This window comes from Macrobrachium nipponense, chromosome 8 (genome assembly GCF_015104395.2).
Source record: "Macrobrachium nipponense isolate FS-2020 chromosome 8, ASM1510439v2, whole genome shotgun sequence".
Lineage (NCBI taxonomy): Eukaryota > Metazoa > Arthropoda > Malacostraca > Decapoda > Palaemonidae > Macrobrachium > Macrobrachium nipponense.
The window spans coordinates 29,157,244-29,172,243 of NC_087203.1; the positions used below are offsets into that span (position 1 = coordinate 29,157,244).

At 35.1% G+C, this 15,000-nt stretch overlaps 1 protein-coding gene across 2 annotated transcripts in view; it reads right to left on the reverse strand.

Annotated features, from left to right (window-relative positions):
• Window positions 1-15,000, reverse strand: part of LOC135222628 (probable nuclear hormone receptor HR3) — a 437,120-nt gene that overhangs the window by 286,921 nt on the left and 135,199 nt on the right. The gene's annotated exons all lie outside the window — the stretch shown is intronic.

A 15,000-nucleotide genomic window follows, 5' to 3' on the forward strand; every position in this document is an offset into this window, starting at 1 on the left:
ATTACCTCTACCTATAAGTCACATTATTTCATCTCACGAGTTTGTGCATTTGTGATTGTAAGTTTATATTCAATGGTGAATTTTATCAACAAATTTTGGCATGGCAATGGGAAATCCTTTATCACCATTGCTCTCAAACCTGTATATGGAATTCTTCGAAAAACGCTACTTACCTAATATCATTCATATTCCTGTAAAGTGGTATCGTTACGTTGATGATGTTTAGCTGTTCTTCCTGTCGGTATTGATGTAAATGATTTACTCTCTAAATTAAATAACCAGGTACCATCGATTAAGTTTACTCTAGAATTAGAAAAAGACAATTGCCTTTCCTTTCTTAGACGTTTTTGATACATAGAGAACCATTTCAATGTAAATTCAGTATTTATAGGAACCGACTAACAACTTAACTTATGTTTCATTTCTTCTCAGGCCACCATCTTAATATAAAATATCAATTTTTTCCTCTATGTTTTTACGAGCATTGCGAATTGTCCAGTCCACAATATTTGGATCAAGAAATTGAATACATAAGAAAAATAGGGAAAGATTTATGCTATCCTTCACATATATTAGACATTTGTTATAATAAAGCCCACAAAAAGTTTTATACTGAAAACAAACACACAGAAAGAAAATTCTAAGGAACATTCTCAGTTTGCCTTATTTAACGGATTTGAAACCATTAAACCATTGTTAAAAGCTTTTAATGTCAACTAGTTTCTTCCTATAATAACACTAAAAAGAATGTTAATAAAAAATGGCCCCAGAGAAAGCAACAACATAATATATAAAATTCCATGTATGGATTGTCCCTCATTCTACCTCGGACAGTCGAGCAAGGGCTTAGAAGTTAAGGCTAAGCCAGCATAAATACTCGTTAAAAACTGGGCAAAAATCTAATGCATTATTTATTCATTTAAGGGAAAACAACCACCGAATTAATTGGATTGACAGTTCAGTAATTGCACGGTCAAGAGATGTCTTATCACGAAATCTTTTAGAATCTGCTTTAATACAACTACTTTTCATTGTAATTTCAATGTTAGTCGTGGCCTTTTTCATTTAGACCCGTTGTATCTGTAACATGTTTAAGAATGACCTCAAATATATAATTACTGACTTAAATAAAAAATCAGTTGCCTTAGAGTTATTAAAAAAAATTTTTATTGTAATGTATGTCTGTCATTTTTTGTGAATATGGTTTTGTCTACAGGTTCCGTATAGCTGTCACCTATAATCCTTTAATTGTCTGGAGATTGTATCTGAGATGATTGTCTTAAACCTTTAATTGCACCCTTTGTTTATGCTTGTTTGGGAAGGTTTCTTATCTTCCAGGGTGTGTCCGGATTCTAGGCACTAATCCTTTATAATCCCTATCTGTCAGTTATACGAACCTTCTTGTATTGTCTTTTCTCGTATTTTGTCAGTAGCTGCTTCAGTAAAGGGTTTTTCAGCCGAAAGATCTCGCAGACTCTTCGTTTATTTTTCCTTCGTGGCATTTATCTTTATATATATATATATATATATATACTATATATATATATATATATATATATATATACACATATACATCACCGTTATCAAGTAGTGAATAATATATATATATATATATATATATATATCATATATATATATATATATATATATATATATATATATATATTTTAATTTTTAAGGAACTGCAATAGAATAGGATACGTTAAAAATGACAGATGATTTGTACAACTTCCGTGTATGCTAATCAAGATACGATAAAACAATGCAAAGGGAAGGAATAAAGGCCGCGAGATGTCTAAGAAGAAAATAATAGACTGGCTCAGGGAATACGAAAGCAAGACATGAATTCCGAAGCATGCTAACAATAGAATGAATGACCACCAATGATTCCAAGAGAGAGAGAGAGAGAGAGAGAGAGAGAGAGAGAGAGAGAGAGAGTGCTTTCGAGCCTAGACTCATGAAATATATGTGAACACGTGTATGGTTTCACTATAATGCAATTTCAGATAAGGTCCCCATTTCCTTGTATCCCCAAGGAAGAATATCTGGCTCCAATTCTTCTAAAATATCAGCTTTTATAAATCCGACGCGAAAACAAAATAATTAGGTTACGAATTTTCTGAATGCTTTACCATACTTTTTGAGATTTCCTCCTGAATTATATGTTTTGCGTGAGTACATTTTCCATACATTTGAAATGTTTATTTCTCATTCCAAGTCAGGTCTTGAGTTAGCTGTCATATTGTTCATGCTGATTTTGTACCCAGTTTCCCCTCTTTCCCTCTACCCTCACCTCTAATTCGAGGGGGAGACGTTTCCTGTTACAGTCAGGCGATTGGCTGGCTATCTTATTGTTAAACTGGTTTAATTAAGATATTCCCTAACGTTTTTATCAAGTTGACATGAATTTCAAATCTACTTCGGATTTTTTTTTTTTTTTTTTTTTTTGCATTTTCCTTCTTCTAACTCTGTTGGAGTTGACGATATTTGAATCTATTCAGTGACAATCTTGAATTAAGAATTTAGAAGGTCATATATCTACCTATTCTATGTATTGCAATGGTTGCAATGATCACAGAACTTCTCAGGTCGCACCATTTCCAAAGCGTGTGCACTGTGCAGGTCACGCTCTACTGCTGCACTTCGGTTTAGCCGACAAGGTTGGCAGCCATCACGGAACACCGTAGCCAACAAGTCATCTCGAGTCTCCAAGATCACTTTAACCAAGTACTTTTCCGCCCGCACGCTGTATCAAAAGCGGATCGGATCTCGACCGCAAAAACTTGTAACAGACTGCTCTAGGAGCAAGAGCCCGTGCTGGCATAAGGCCGGCTAAATCTAAATAGAAAAAAAAATCGACCGCAAAAACTTACGAGCTGCTCTAGGAGCAAGAGCCCGTGCTGGCACAAAAGCCAGCTAAATCATAAACAACAACGACAACAAATTTACGGGTTGCTTTAAGAGAACGAGCCCGTGCTGGCATATAGCCACCTTAATCTTAAACTACAAGACAATAAATCAGTGTAATTTTGGGCATCCTTTCGGGAATTTAAAATCTCGAAGGAAACTGTGGAAGAATTCTCAACATACACTAAACTATAGTAGATTCACAGCTACCGTGCATTTGATGTCTAGGTCAGTCCCTTACGACGCTCCTGACTGGCTGTTGATAAACCAGTCACAGGGCTGGAAACTCTCAGTCTCTCTCGAGAGTTCATATAGGCAGGATGTATATTCCACCTCTCCTCAGGGATACTTTCGAAAGACGTATCTCTAAAGAGAGGTGGAACATACATCCTGCCTATATGAACTTTCGAGAGAGACTGAGAGTTTCCAGCCCTGTGACTGGCTTATTAACAGCCAATCAGGAGCGTCGTAAGGGACTGACCTAGACATCAAATGCACGGTTGATGTGAATCTACTATAGTTACCCATCCCGTCTCACTACGAGCAATCGAGATGCTTTTCAATATCAAGACATTATTAAATAACAGTCTAACGCATAAGTGAAGGGTACTAGCGGAAGTCTAGTGCCGAACAGGTGACTGAATGGGCTGGAATCACCCACGCTGAGTTGAGGTTCAGTGTGTCCTTTATATTATAATAATATATAGAGAGCATCTCGATGTCTGTACAATACTTCTTGATTAGCATACTAATTCGGTCTAATTTCATCAGCCCGGCGACACAGCATCATTTAAGTTTCCAATTACCAAGAGAGAGAGAGAGAGAGAGAGAGAGGGGTAGAGAGAGAGAGAGAGTAGAGAGAGAGAGAGAGATAGAGAGAGAGAGAGATAAAATTACAGCCGTGAAGATATTTTACTAAATGCTTTAAATGACCTTGATAAGAAATACCGGCCCCAGTAGATTTATGAGAGCCATCCGCTCGCTAAAAAAGCTTGATGTTGTAATAAGTAGATCCGACAAAGACGGCAAAACCGTAATCACGGACAAAGACTTCTACCTCGACAAAATCAACCAACTCCTAGCGACACATACACTTACGACAAATTGACGAAAAATCCCCTCCTAAACGTCCCCACTGAATTTTTTAGGAAAGTAAGATTACTTGGCCAAGACAAAAAGAGCATTGAACTATGAGAGAAATTTAAAGTCATTAACCCAAAACTACCTTACTTTTATGGCCTTCCCAAAACTCACAAAGACAATCTTCCATTTAGACCCATCACCTCATGTGCTGGAGCTTTCGATTAAAAAAGTTCTAAATGGTTAGCTGGCCTCCTTTCCCCTTTTTTAGACACTTTTTCTCCCAGTCACATGAAACAGTCGGAAGATTTTTGTCACAAATTCAAAGAAGCACAGATACCCCTTCACAACATAAGATTTTTAAGCCTTGATTTATATTCCTTATCCACAAAAGTACCAGTACAGGACGTTCTTCACTTTTTGAGAGAAAAATTAGCCCCCTATTCAGATCATTTCCCACTGGCTCGTGACAAAATGATAAAGTTGATTGAATTATATGTATCTAATAACGTATTTTCATTCGAGGAGTCATTCTATAAGCAACAATTCGGGTGTAGTATGGGTATCCCTTTAAGTCCTGTTTTAGCCAATCTATACATGGAATACTTTGAAACTATTGTAATATACGCAACAAAACCTAAAATCATGCTGTGCATGAGATATTTAGGTGATATTCTAACATTTTGGGACAATAGGAGGGGCAATTTCAACGAATTCTTTTCAAAATTAAACTCATTAGTCCCCAGCATCAAATTTAAAGTCGAATGGGAAACAGACAATAAAATTTCTTTTCTTGATGTTTTAATAATTACAGACGCGACAGAATACAAATTTACCATATACAGAAAACCAACATTCTCACTCATACATTCACTACTTTAGTTTCAAGACATTTCTATCAAGATAGGCGTATAGCCAGCAACCTATTCTTAAGAGCCTTACGAATTTGTTCTCCTGATTTCCTGGAAAAGGAATTTGAACTAATTAGTAAGTAGCTTTCGTCTTTAAGGTACCCTGACCATATAACTTAGAAAGAGACTCATAAAGCAAACGTAATTTTCTACCGACTCCCTCAAAACGAGACCAGAGAGACACCCAACAATAAAATAAAAAACCCACAACTGGACAGGATTAAGCCGGTGACCTACCCAAATACCTTAGCCATTAACGTCCAACAAAAGACAATCCCCAATGACACAGGAGTATGCGAAATCCCATGCCTGGACTGTGACCAATCTTACATCAGTGTATATTAAACATATAATTTCATAAGAGAGATTTTTACAGAACTTTGCAGTTTAAATGATTTGTCATACGTTAAACCATCCTATTCACGCGGGAAAAAATTTCCAATGAACACCATACCAGATTTGGAATATTCAAAATGCAACAATAATGATGTATTAAAATTTCTGTCTGTCTGTCTGTCTCTCTCTCAGGTAGTCAGACTATATGTCATAAGAAAAGTACATCTTTTATTTGCAGATTACCTGTCAAACTCTATACAGGAGGAAGCTGAAGATTATGAATATTTCTTTCAATATGGATGGTCGAACTCCTTGCAAGTTCTACATCGGAAATAGCACCCATATTGGTGACCCCGCCCCCCCCAACTCTATTATTACTTCCGGTTTAGCTTTAGGAAACTGATGACGTCATCGTGCGTATTTGCCCCAATAGGCAAAAATACACGGTATGAAAGACTACAAGCGTCAGAGGCAGATTTAACTCTCTCTCTCTCTCTCTCTCCCCTACTTCTTCCTATTAGATCAATGTACATGTAGCCAAATAATGTCTAATTTCTTTAATGTTCACAATAAAATTCATGTTATTCCTTCCTGCGCATTATCTCCTGAGGTTTTAATTCTCTCTCTCTCTCTCTCTCTCTCTCTCTCTCTCTCTCTCTCTCTCTCTCTCTCTCTCTCTCTCTCTTCTTGTAATTTTGCCTTTTTTTTATAAATGTTTTTCGCCATAGATTGCCTCAATAAGGAAAAACTAAGATCAGAATATATCCCCTTCTTCCATTCTTAGGAACTTTTCATCGAGCCTCGAAAGAATGCGAACATAGTACATCTAGAAAGCCCGAAAGCTCCTTACATTCTATAATATTAAATACAAGATCTATATCCGTAAAGTGACCTGGAACTCGCCTTTTTTTTTTATCTGAGGTCAATCAAATCATTCAGTGGAAAACTCACATAGGGAGTTTGACAAATCTGAGCTCAGGTTGCATTAAAGGAAATGTCTTTCTTTTCAACATCAACGCCAACAACAACAACAACAACAACAAACACATACACATATATGTATAACTGAATCACGAAAATTTGGAACGTGAGGAATATAAAAATAAATGCAAAAGCCATGAAGAAATGTGAAACGAAGGAGTAGTGAGAGGCCTTTCGACTTTTTATAATATGAATATATATATAATATAATATATTATATATATATAATATAATATTATAATCTATATATATATATATATTATGTATATTATTATATGATATCCGAATAAATGGATATCAGTAGGTAACTTCAGAGCGGTGATAAATGTTCTATAGGGATGATGACAAGTAGCGGAAAGGAAGACATCCTGTTAACAGTAGGAGAGAGAAGAGAGAGAGAGAGAGACGAGAGAGAGAGAGAGAGAGAGAGAGAGATAAAACGTTGGAGATCAATAGCTAATAAAAGAGGGCGGCCTGAGGATTAAAATCTCACGGGCTGACCGGAATGAAAAAAAATTAATTAAACAACAATGAAAAGGTAAACAGCAGACAATGGTAAACAATGAGAGAGAGACGAGAGAAAGAGAAAAGAGAGAGGGAGGGAGAGAGAGATATGAACAAAAATGAAAATATAAAATCACGGCATTGGTAACAATGAGAGAGAGAGAGAGAGAGAGAGAGAGAGAGAGAGAATAAAAATGAAAAGGTAAAATCACGGCAATGGTAAATAATGAGAGAGAGAGAGAGAGAGAGAGAGAGAGAGACGTGTGATCGTCACGTGGCCACGGGCTGTGCTGAGTACAGGTGATTCCACAAGAGTCCCCTTTCTCTCCATACACGTGTCCACGGGGTGGGGGGTGTGCCTGGGGCGGCTACGGAGGTGATTGTGGGAAAGGTGGGGAGGGGGGGGGGATAAGGGGAATTTACCACTAATTCATAGCCACGCCGTTATTTATAAACCACCGCACCGCAAGTGAGATACCTTCTTTTCCCAGGGATAAAAAAGGTAAAAAAAAAGAAAGAAGAAAAAAAGGAAAATTAAGCATGCATTTTTCATCCATCGCTTTTGATGAGATCATCAGATTTTTTCCCGCAAAAAGCCGGTGAAATATAATAAAAAAAAACTAGTGGATAAGAGAAAGAGAGAAAAAACGGAGAATCGATAACGCATCCAGTTGCTCTCGCTCGCTGGAATCCAAGGTCGAAAGAAGAAGAGGAGGAGGAGGAGGAGGAGGAGGAGGAGGAGGAGGAGGAAGTCTCGTGGCCCAACATGTGGGGAGATCAGTTGCTCGGTTGCTCCACAGATGGCAGCACCACCGCCTAGGCGCTCTCGGCCTTCAGAGGGGATCGTGGCGCGGAAGATGAGGGGTAACGGTAACGCTCAAAACGCATAGAAAATGAGAAAGAGAGCGAGAGAGAGAGAGAAAGCGTTAGAGATACAGAGAGAGCAACATGCCCGTTCCCCTATAATAGCTAAAAGGTTCTCTCTCTATAATTTTAATTTCTTAATGACGTAATAAAACTTTTGATTGACTCCATGCTGTGTGGTATCGTTGCTCTTCTCATAATGACTCCTTTTTGCCTACGCATGTATTGGGTTCATCACGTGCGTGTATTACGTAACTACCTCACTGCATTAGTCATTGAGATCTAAGTCAATTTAATCATTTTGCATTTTGTAGGCCTACAGCAAATGTGATCAATTAGCGTGCGCAAATCACAAATTCACTCCTTTCCTCAACGTGGGCATCGGCTAGCCCAGCTATTGCACGTTGTTGCAGGCGCAACGTGATTTCTCTTACGAAGCTACTGTATATCCCGAGATCTCACGCCTTTTTTTTTTTTTTTTTTCATGTTTTCATTTGTATCCAATAATTGTCAGGAATATCCTTCCTCCCGAGTTATTTTCGACGCGCAAGTTGTCGATCAGCGCTTTCCGATTCCATTTTGAAACCGAAGGTTTTGTCTCCAGTCTTCAAAAGTCTTCATAAATATAGATGCTCATAATGAAGGATGAAACTGCTCTTTGTGCTCCGCTGAAATGTGTGGCAAACACGCACAGTCTGCTCCCCCATTTTGTCTCCGAGTTTTCAGCTTCTGCCCAGGTACTACAATTAGCTCCAGAAACATTTGGGTCTGAATTAGCATTTGAATTTACTTTTTAAGTTTTCGCGGTGTTTTAGCTCTAGTATACCTGATAAAACTGGCTGATCAAAAATCTGTGATTGATCTATTTCCGTCATAAATACTACTCCAACCTGTATTTTTTTTTGACAGATTTTAGATAAATTGCATTACAATTACTTACTGAAAATCTGTGATTGTGTTGACTTCGGAGAAAATGTAATAGCTAATTATAGATAATTATATAATATATATATATATATATATATATATATATATATATATATATATATATATATACACACGGGTAGACGAGCATATGCTATTTTCTCTCATGCAATTTCTATTGCAGTTAATGGCATCGTTAGCCGATGCTAACTTTTCCTCAGGACACTGAATCAGTATGGACTGATTCAAAGTCTTGACAAAAGATAGTATCGGCGAACAATGCCATTAACTTCAATAGAAGTAATACATATACATACATACATACATGCATGCATACATACATACCTATATATATATATATATATATACACATGGTCCTACCAGTATTAACTTATGCATCAGAAAGTTGGAGCCTTACTAAAGCCTTAGAACATAAGTTAGTTACAACTCAAAGAGCTAAGGAAAGAATAATGATGGGAATAACACAGACAGACAAAGAGCAACATGGATACCAGAGCAAACTAAAGTAGAGGATATTCTACCAATAAGAAAAAGAAATGGACGTGGCCAGGACATATAATGAGAATGTCGGATAGATAGACAAAAAGAATAACAGAATGGATCCCTAGAGATCGCAAACGAAGTAGGGGAAGGAAGAGAAGGCGATGGATTGACGGGCTAAGAAAATCTGCGTGTATAGACTGGCATAGAAACACCATAAACAGAAGGGAGTGGAAGGACATGTCTGAGGCCTTTGTCCTGCAGTGGACTAGCAACGGCAGATAGTGATGATATATATATATATATATATATATATATATATATTATATATATATATATATATATACGGTATATCTATATATATATATATATATATATATATATATATAGATATACATATATATACTATATATAGATATATATATATATATATATATATATATATATATATATGTGTGTGTTTGTGTGTTGTGCTTGTGCGTATATATATATATATATATATATATATATATATATATATACTATATATATATATATATATATATACACATATATATAATATCATATATATCTATATCTATATGTATATGCATTAAGCTACAAATGTCTTTTAATACCTAATTCTCCTCTCACCTACAAATCCCTGTCGCGCTCAGATATTTGTAGTTTTAGAGTCGGTATCAACCCACCTCGACCTACATAATTTTGTATATAGTGCTTTTGTCGCACGTAACCATATCATAAGTCTTATCACATTACCGCGATTCATTCATACGCATTTAGCTACAAATGTCCTTTAACATCTAATTTGCTATACCTCGGCGTTAACTTATACCTCTCGTGATAGCCTTGTGGTTAAAGAGCTTCAATGTACGTCCTAAATTCTTAGTTTCGAATTTCTTATCAATTAAGAAATTCCCCTTCGGTTAAAATATATGAAAATACATTAATTCCGTTGTCAAGCGTATTAGATATTAAAGGACATTTGTAGCTTAATGCGTATACACACACACACACACACACACACACACACACATATATATATATATATATATATATATATATATATATATATATATATATATATATATATATATACATGGTAGAATCTACTGGCTATTACAATAGCATATTACATATATATATATATATATATATATATATATATATATATATATATATATATATATATATATATGTAGAATCTACTGGCTATTACAATAGCATATTATATATATATTATATATATATAATATATATATTATATATATATATATATATAGTTAAAAAATAATTTACTGAGAAAAATTCATCCTTTAAATGTCTTCAAGTATATACAATAATATAATGCTCTTTCAATAACGGTTCCTCCGGCCCTGAGACCCACACAATATCCTATTCATTGAAGGATTCTGGATGCAGGCAATTGAGATCTACAATGGGGTCGCACAGATCCTTTCATTCCCCGTTTTTTTTTTCCTTAAAGATCATTCCCATCTCGTATCACGATCAATGCTAGAAGAAAAAAAAAAGTCCCTTTGTTATGTCTAGTTTCGTTTTCGAAGTCGACTTTTTGCAGAAGGTGAAACTTTGATCCCGAAACATGAGACTTTGATGCGTTCGTTCGCCAAGCATCAGAGCGAGGCTGTGTTGGTTCTTCATATTCTTAAGAATCTGTCCTTTTGTGGTGAATGCAGATGTGCATTCCGTCGTGGTCCGCCAACGAATTCGCTGATCCGCGCAGGTTCTCCCTTTTGCCTTTTCCAAAAATCTCTCTTCGCCCCTTCGGTTCTTAGTAATATCGATGCGACAGAAGTACCAATGCTCGTCAGAACCGCCATCTGAATTTGTTGACTGATCTGTCATTTTTATTTTATGTTGCCCTTTCTGATTTACTTTTCCTAGAATAATAACCAAGTGAGTGGAACTGAACACTTTTCCCACAAAATAAACATTATGTCTTTTTTCCCCATTTCTGAAGTGTCCTATATCGGGTTTTCTGTTTATTTCAAATAATCTTGTTCTCGTCTAGAGATACAAACAAGTCAACCACAAACGTGGTAATATCGCTGGAATTTCCATAAACTTGATCAAATTATGTTAAAAGAAAAAAAGAGAGAGAAAAAAAAAGCGGAGACGTTAAGTCCCGTCCGAAACTCGGAATACTTTCCTTTCTCAATATATATATATACTATATATATATAGATATATATATATATATATATATATATATATATATATATATATATATAGTTTGATTTTAAATCACGAAGAAATAAAAAACATGATGATTATACGAACAAAGTTACAGCCACGCAGGAAAATTGAAACGCTGGAGACGCCAAGTACTTCCGCCTTATTACCAAGACATGGCCACAGAAAGTAAAGCCACGCAGAAGCAAGGGCCTATATAATGGTGGCTACAAGTCATAAGGGAATACAATAAGGTTGCTGTGAATTTCTCCGTAACAAGAGGAAAGTATTTAGCACCTCCAGTCTTTCAATTCTCCTTCGTGGCTGTAACTTTGTTCATATAGATATATATATATATGTATATATATATATATATATATATATATATATATATATATATATATATATATATATATATATATATATATATATAATTTTTATTGAGGTGAGATTATAGATTAAAATGTTCCTGCGCTAAAATATGAAAATTTCTCGCAGGTAAGCTGTGGTTTATATTTATATTCGAGTTCGTAGTGTGTGTGTGTGTGTGTGTGTGTGTAGAGAGAGAGAGAGAGAGAGAGAGAGAGAGAGAGAGAGAGAGAGAGAGAGATTGTTAACGGAAAAAAAAAAGATAAAATCATGTCTATATGAAGATGAAGACCTTACCTCACGGTTTCTGAATATTTTCGGATCCGATTTGCACTGGAATCCTTTCCCGAAAGTATAAATAGGATATCAAATGAATAATTTACTTTTTCCCACGTGTCGGGGGGAGAAAGAGCGCTCGTTGACAAGAGCGTTACGAAATCATATTGATATCAATACATATACACGTGCGCATAGGAGATGGAGCCATTTCAAACAAGTCTTTTAAAATCAATTAATTATCGATAGACTAATTATTTTGAAACATTCCCATTGATTTTCTAATAAACCAAATAATTAAAATTATTTATTAGTGATAAATGGTAAACAAGCCAGGAAACGATGGGCGACATTACTCAAGTAAAATATGCGCTGAAGTTGTTACGTTGCCAGATGCACGATTATTTATAACTTTAACCTTACATAAAACAGAAACTACTGGGCTAGAGGACTGCAATTTGGTATGTTTGATACCTGGAAGGTGGATGATCAACATCCCAATTTGCAGCCCTCTAGCCTCAGTAGTTTTTGAGATCTGAAGGAAGGCAGAAAAAGTGCGGACGGACAGACAAAGCCGGCACAATAGTTTTCTTTTCAGAAAACTGAAAGGGCTGAGATTAATCGAGTTACCCAAATAATAACAGAAAATGACCAGCCAAGAAATCATTATCAGAGTTACTTGATCTAGTAGATTTCGTCACTTCAGCCATAACAGCAGTCGGCAGTCAACGGGAATGACGAGGGAAAATGCTCTTTGAAAAAGTATTCATTCCCTTTAGACAGCCGAAGATGAGGTTGATTCTCTCAATTTATTATTCTTATGCATAAATAAGAGGCGAAACATTATCGCCTGATGGAAAACTGCTCTCAAACTAACAAGACGAACAAGTTTATGTTATCAAGGGGCCAAATAAACAAACTATAACTGGAGAAACGAATTGAAATAAACTTAATCTAAATTCGACTATTGCGGAAGTATTTATAATAAAATATGATCATGAACATATTAGTAGTCAAGAGTTCCAAAGCTCAGAGGTGCTCAGGGGCATCAATGGGATTTAAAACACATAAAAGTGAAGTCAAGCATTCATTCATAAGAGAAATCATCGACCACTACGGATATATTTACGCATAAAGAGCTTTAGGATCATAAAAGCATTCAAGAGTTCCAAAGCTTATAGGTGCTGGCGGACATCAATGGGATTCAAAAATAGACACGAATCAATAAAAAGAGATTAGATTACAAGCAACTATAGAGAAGACTGCGTCATGATAACTACTCAAAGAAGGTGCTATAGTCTCTTTTAGTTTCGATTTTCAAAACTAAAGGATTGTCACCTTTGAACCCAAAATCGAATCGATTTTATTTCAAGACACATCTTAACTTTGTGGCTTTTTCAGAATATTTCTGATCTAGTTCTCGTTCATTTGAACATATTTTTTTTCATGTCTAATCACGTGTGCGTTTCAATACCTTCGGATGTGAAAATACTCGATGAACAGAACTTTCCTTTCGAAATAGCAATGGAAAATTAACATTTCTCGCTCTACCGATAAATATGCCGAACACTTTTCTTCCGATTTCAATATTTATAGAAAATTAATTTCACTGATAATTAAAGTACAGTACTTGACGAAAAAAATCCTATACTTTAAGTAATAGCTAATTAACACGAACTGCATTTCGGAGTGTGAATGTAAAACTATTTTTTTTTAATTTTTCTATAAAAAATAAACTGTTAAAAAAACCATCCGATTCACTTCTTAAAATATCGAATCTTTAGATACATATGAAAAATCCTGCATCTGACGGTCAGAATTTCACTTGATCTGTCAAGAACTTTTTTATTTAAAATATGTTATGAGAACTTCAGCACAACAACGAATCCTCTTTCGTGACCTTTCGTATAGAATGTTTGGAACTCAATCATCCGACCTCCAGCTTACTCAGGCCGCGTACTTAAATCTACAGACAAAAAGCGCGTTGCTTCACCGATGAAAATTAAAACAAAAACGCTATATTCTGTTAGGAATAATTGTTCAGTATAGTTTAACAAGCACATTATTTATTTTTTACATTTTCATTCTAATAAATGAATCACAAATATCCAATCCTAAATTTCCTTTATCTTTATCAGACCCAACAAGAACGACAACAGCAAGAACGACAACAAGAACAAGAGCAGCAACAACAAAGTAGTTTGTAGGCTTACTCCCCGAGTAAGCGAAAAATCTCAGTTGTCAGTAATCTCTGGTCTCAGTCACCACAAACTTTCCCTAAACGCATTTGACTTGGCCCTTAGCTAAGAACACTCTCTATATTTAGGGGTCATAACCACCTAAGACCTCTAGTTGAAATTTAAGTTATATAATCTGTGCACTAACTGTTATAACTCTCAATACCTTTTTTTCTCACCAATATCATAACTGTTATTACCAGTATTATGATTACTATCTTTTTATCATGTTGTCTCATATATCTAGATTGTGTATGTTACTGTCTGTATCTTGTATATTCCATGTATATGGCCCTGAGCTGAAATAAAGGATATTATTATTATTATTATTATTATTATTCTTCCTCTTTCATTTCCCGCGAAGCAGAGGACGAAATAGATCGAATGAAGTCGAGGATCTGTAGTTGGTTTTGAAAACAAAAAGAAGAGACTGGTCATTAAATTCTACTGTAACTATTCAAATAATATGTTTTTAAAAGAAATAACTGAAATAAATTCTGACAATGAAAATATTAAAAAGTGCTCATTTAATTCAACTATAACAACGGAAACGGAAATAAAAGACTGGTCACTGAATTCGACCGTAACAAAATAACATTTAAAAGTTGGTAATCGAATCAGACATTTACAATAGAGATAGACATTTTTAAAAATGGTTGATTCAACGTAAAATTTTAAATATTCCAAACTACAAATAGAATAAAAACATTAAATCACCCAACTGTTAAAAGCATGACACACAAGGAGCGAATTTGTCATTAAATCCGGTTCTAGAAAAGAAAAAAAAAGTGGAGTTGTCATTAAATCTGTTTCTAAATAAGAAAAAAAAGCGAATTTGACAATAAATCCGGTTCTAGAAACGAAAAAAGTTTAATTTGTCATTAATCAGTTTCTAAAAAAAAAAAAAAAAAGAAAAA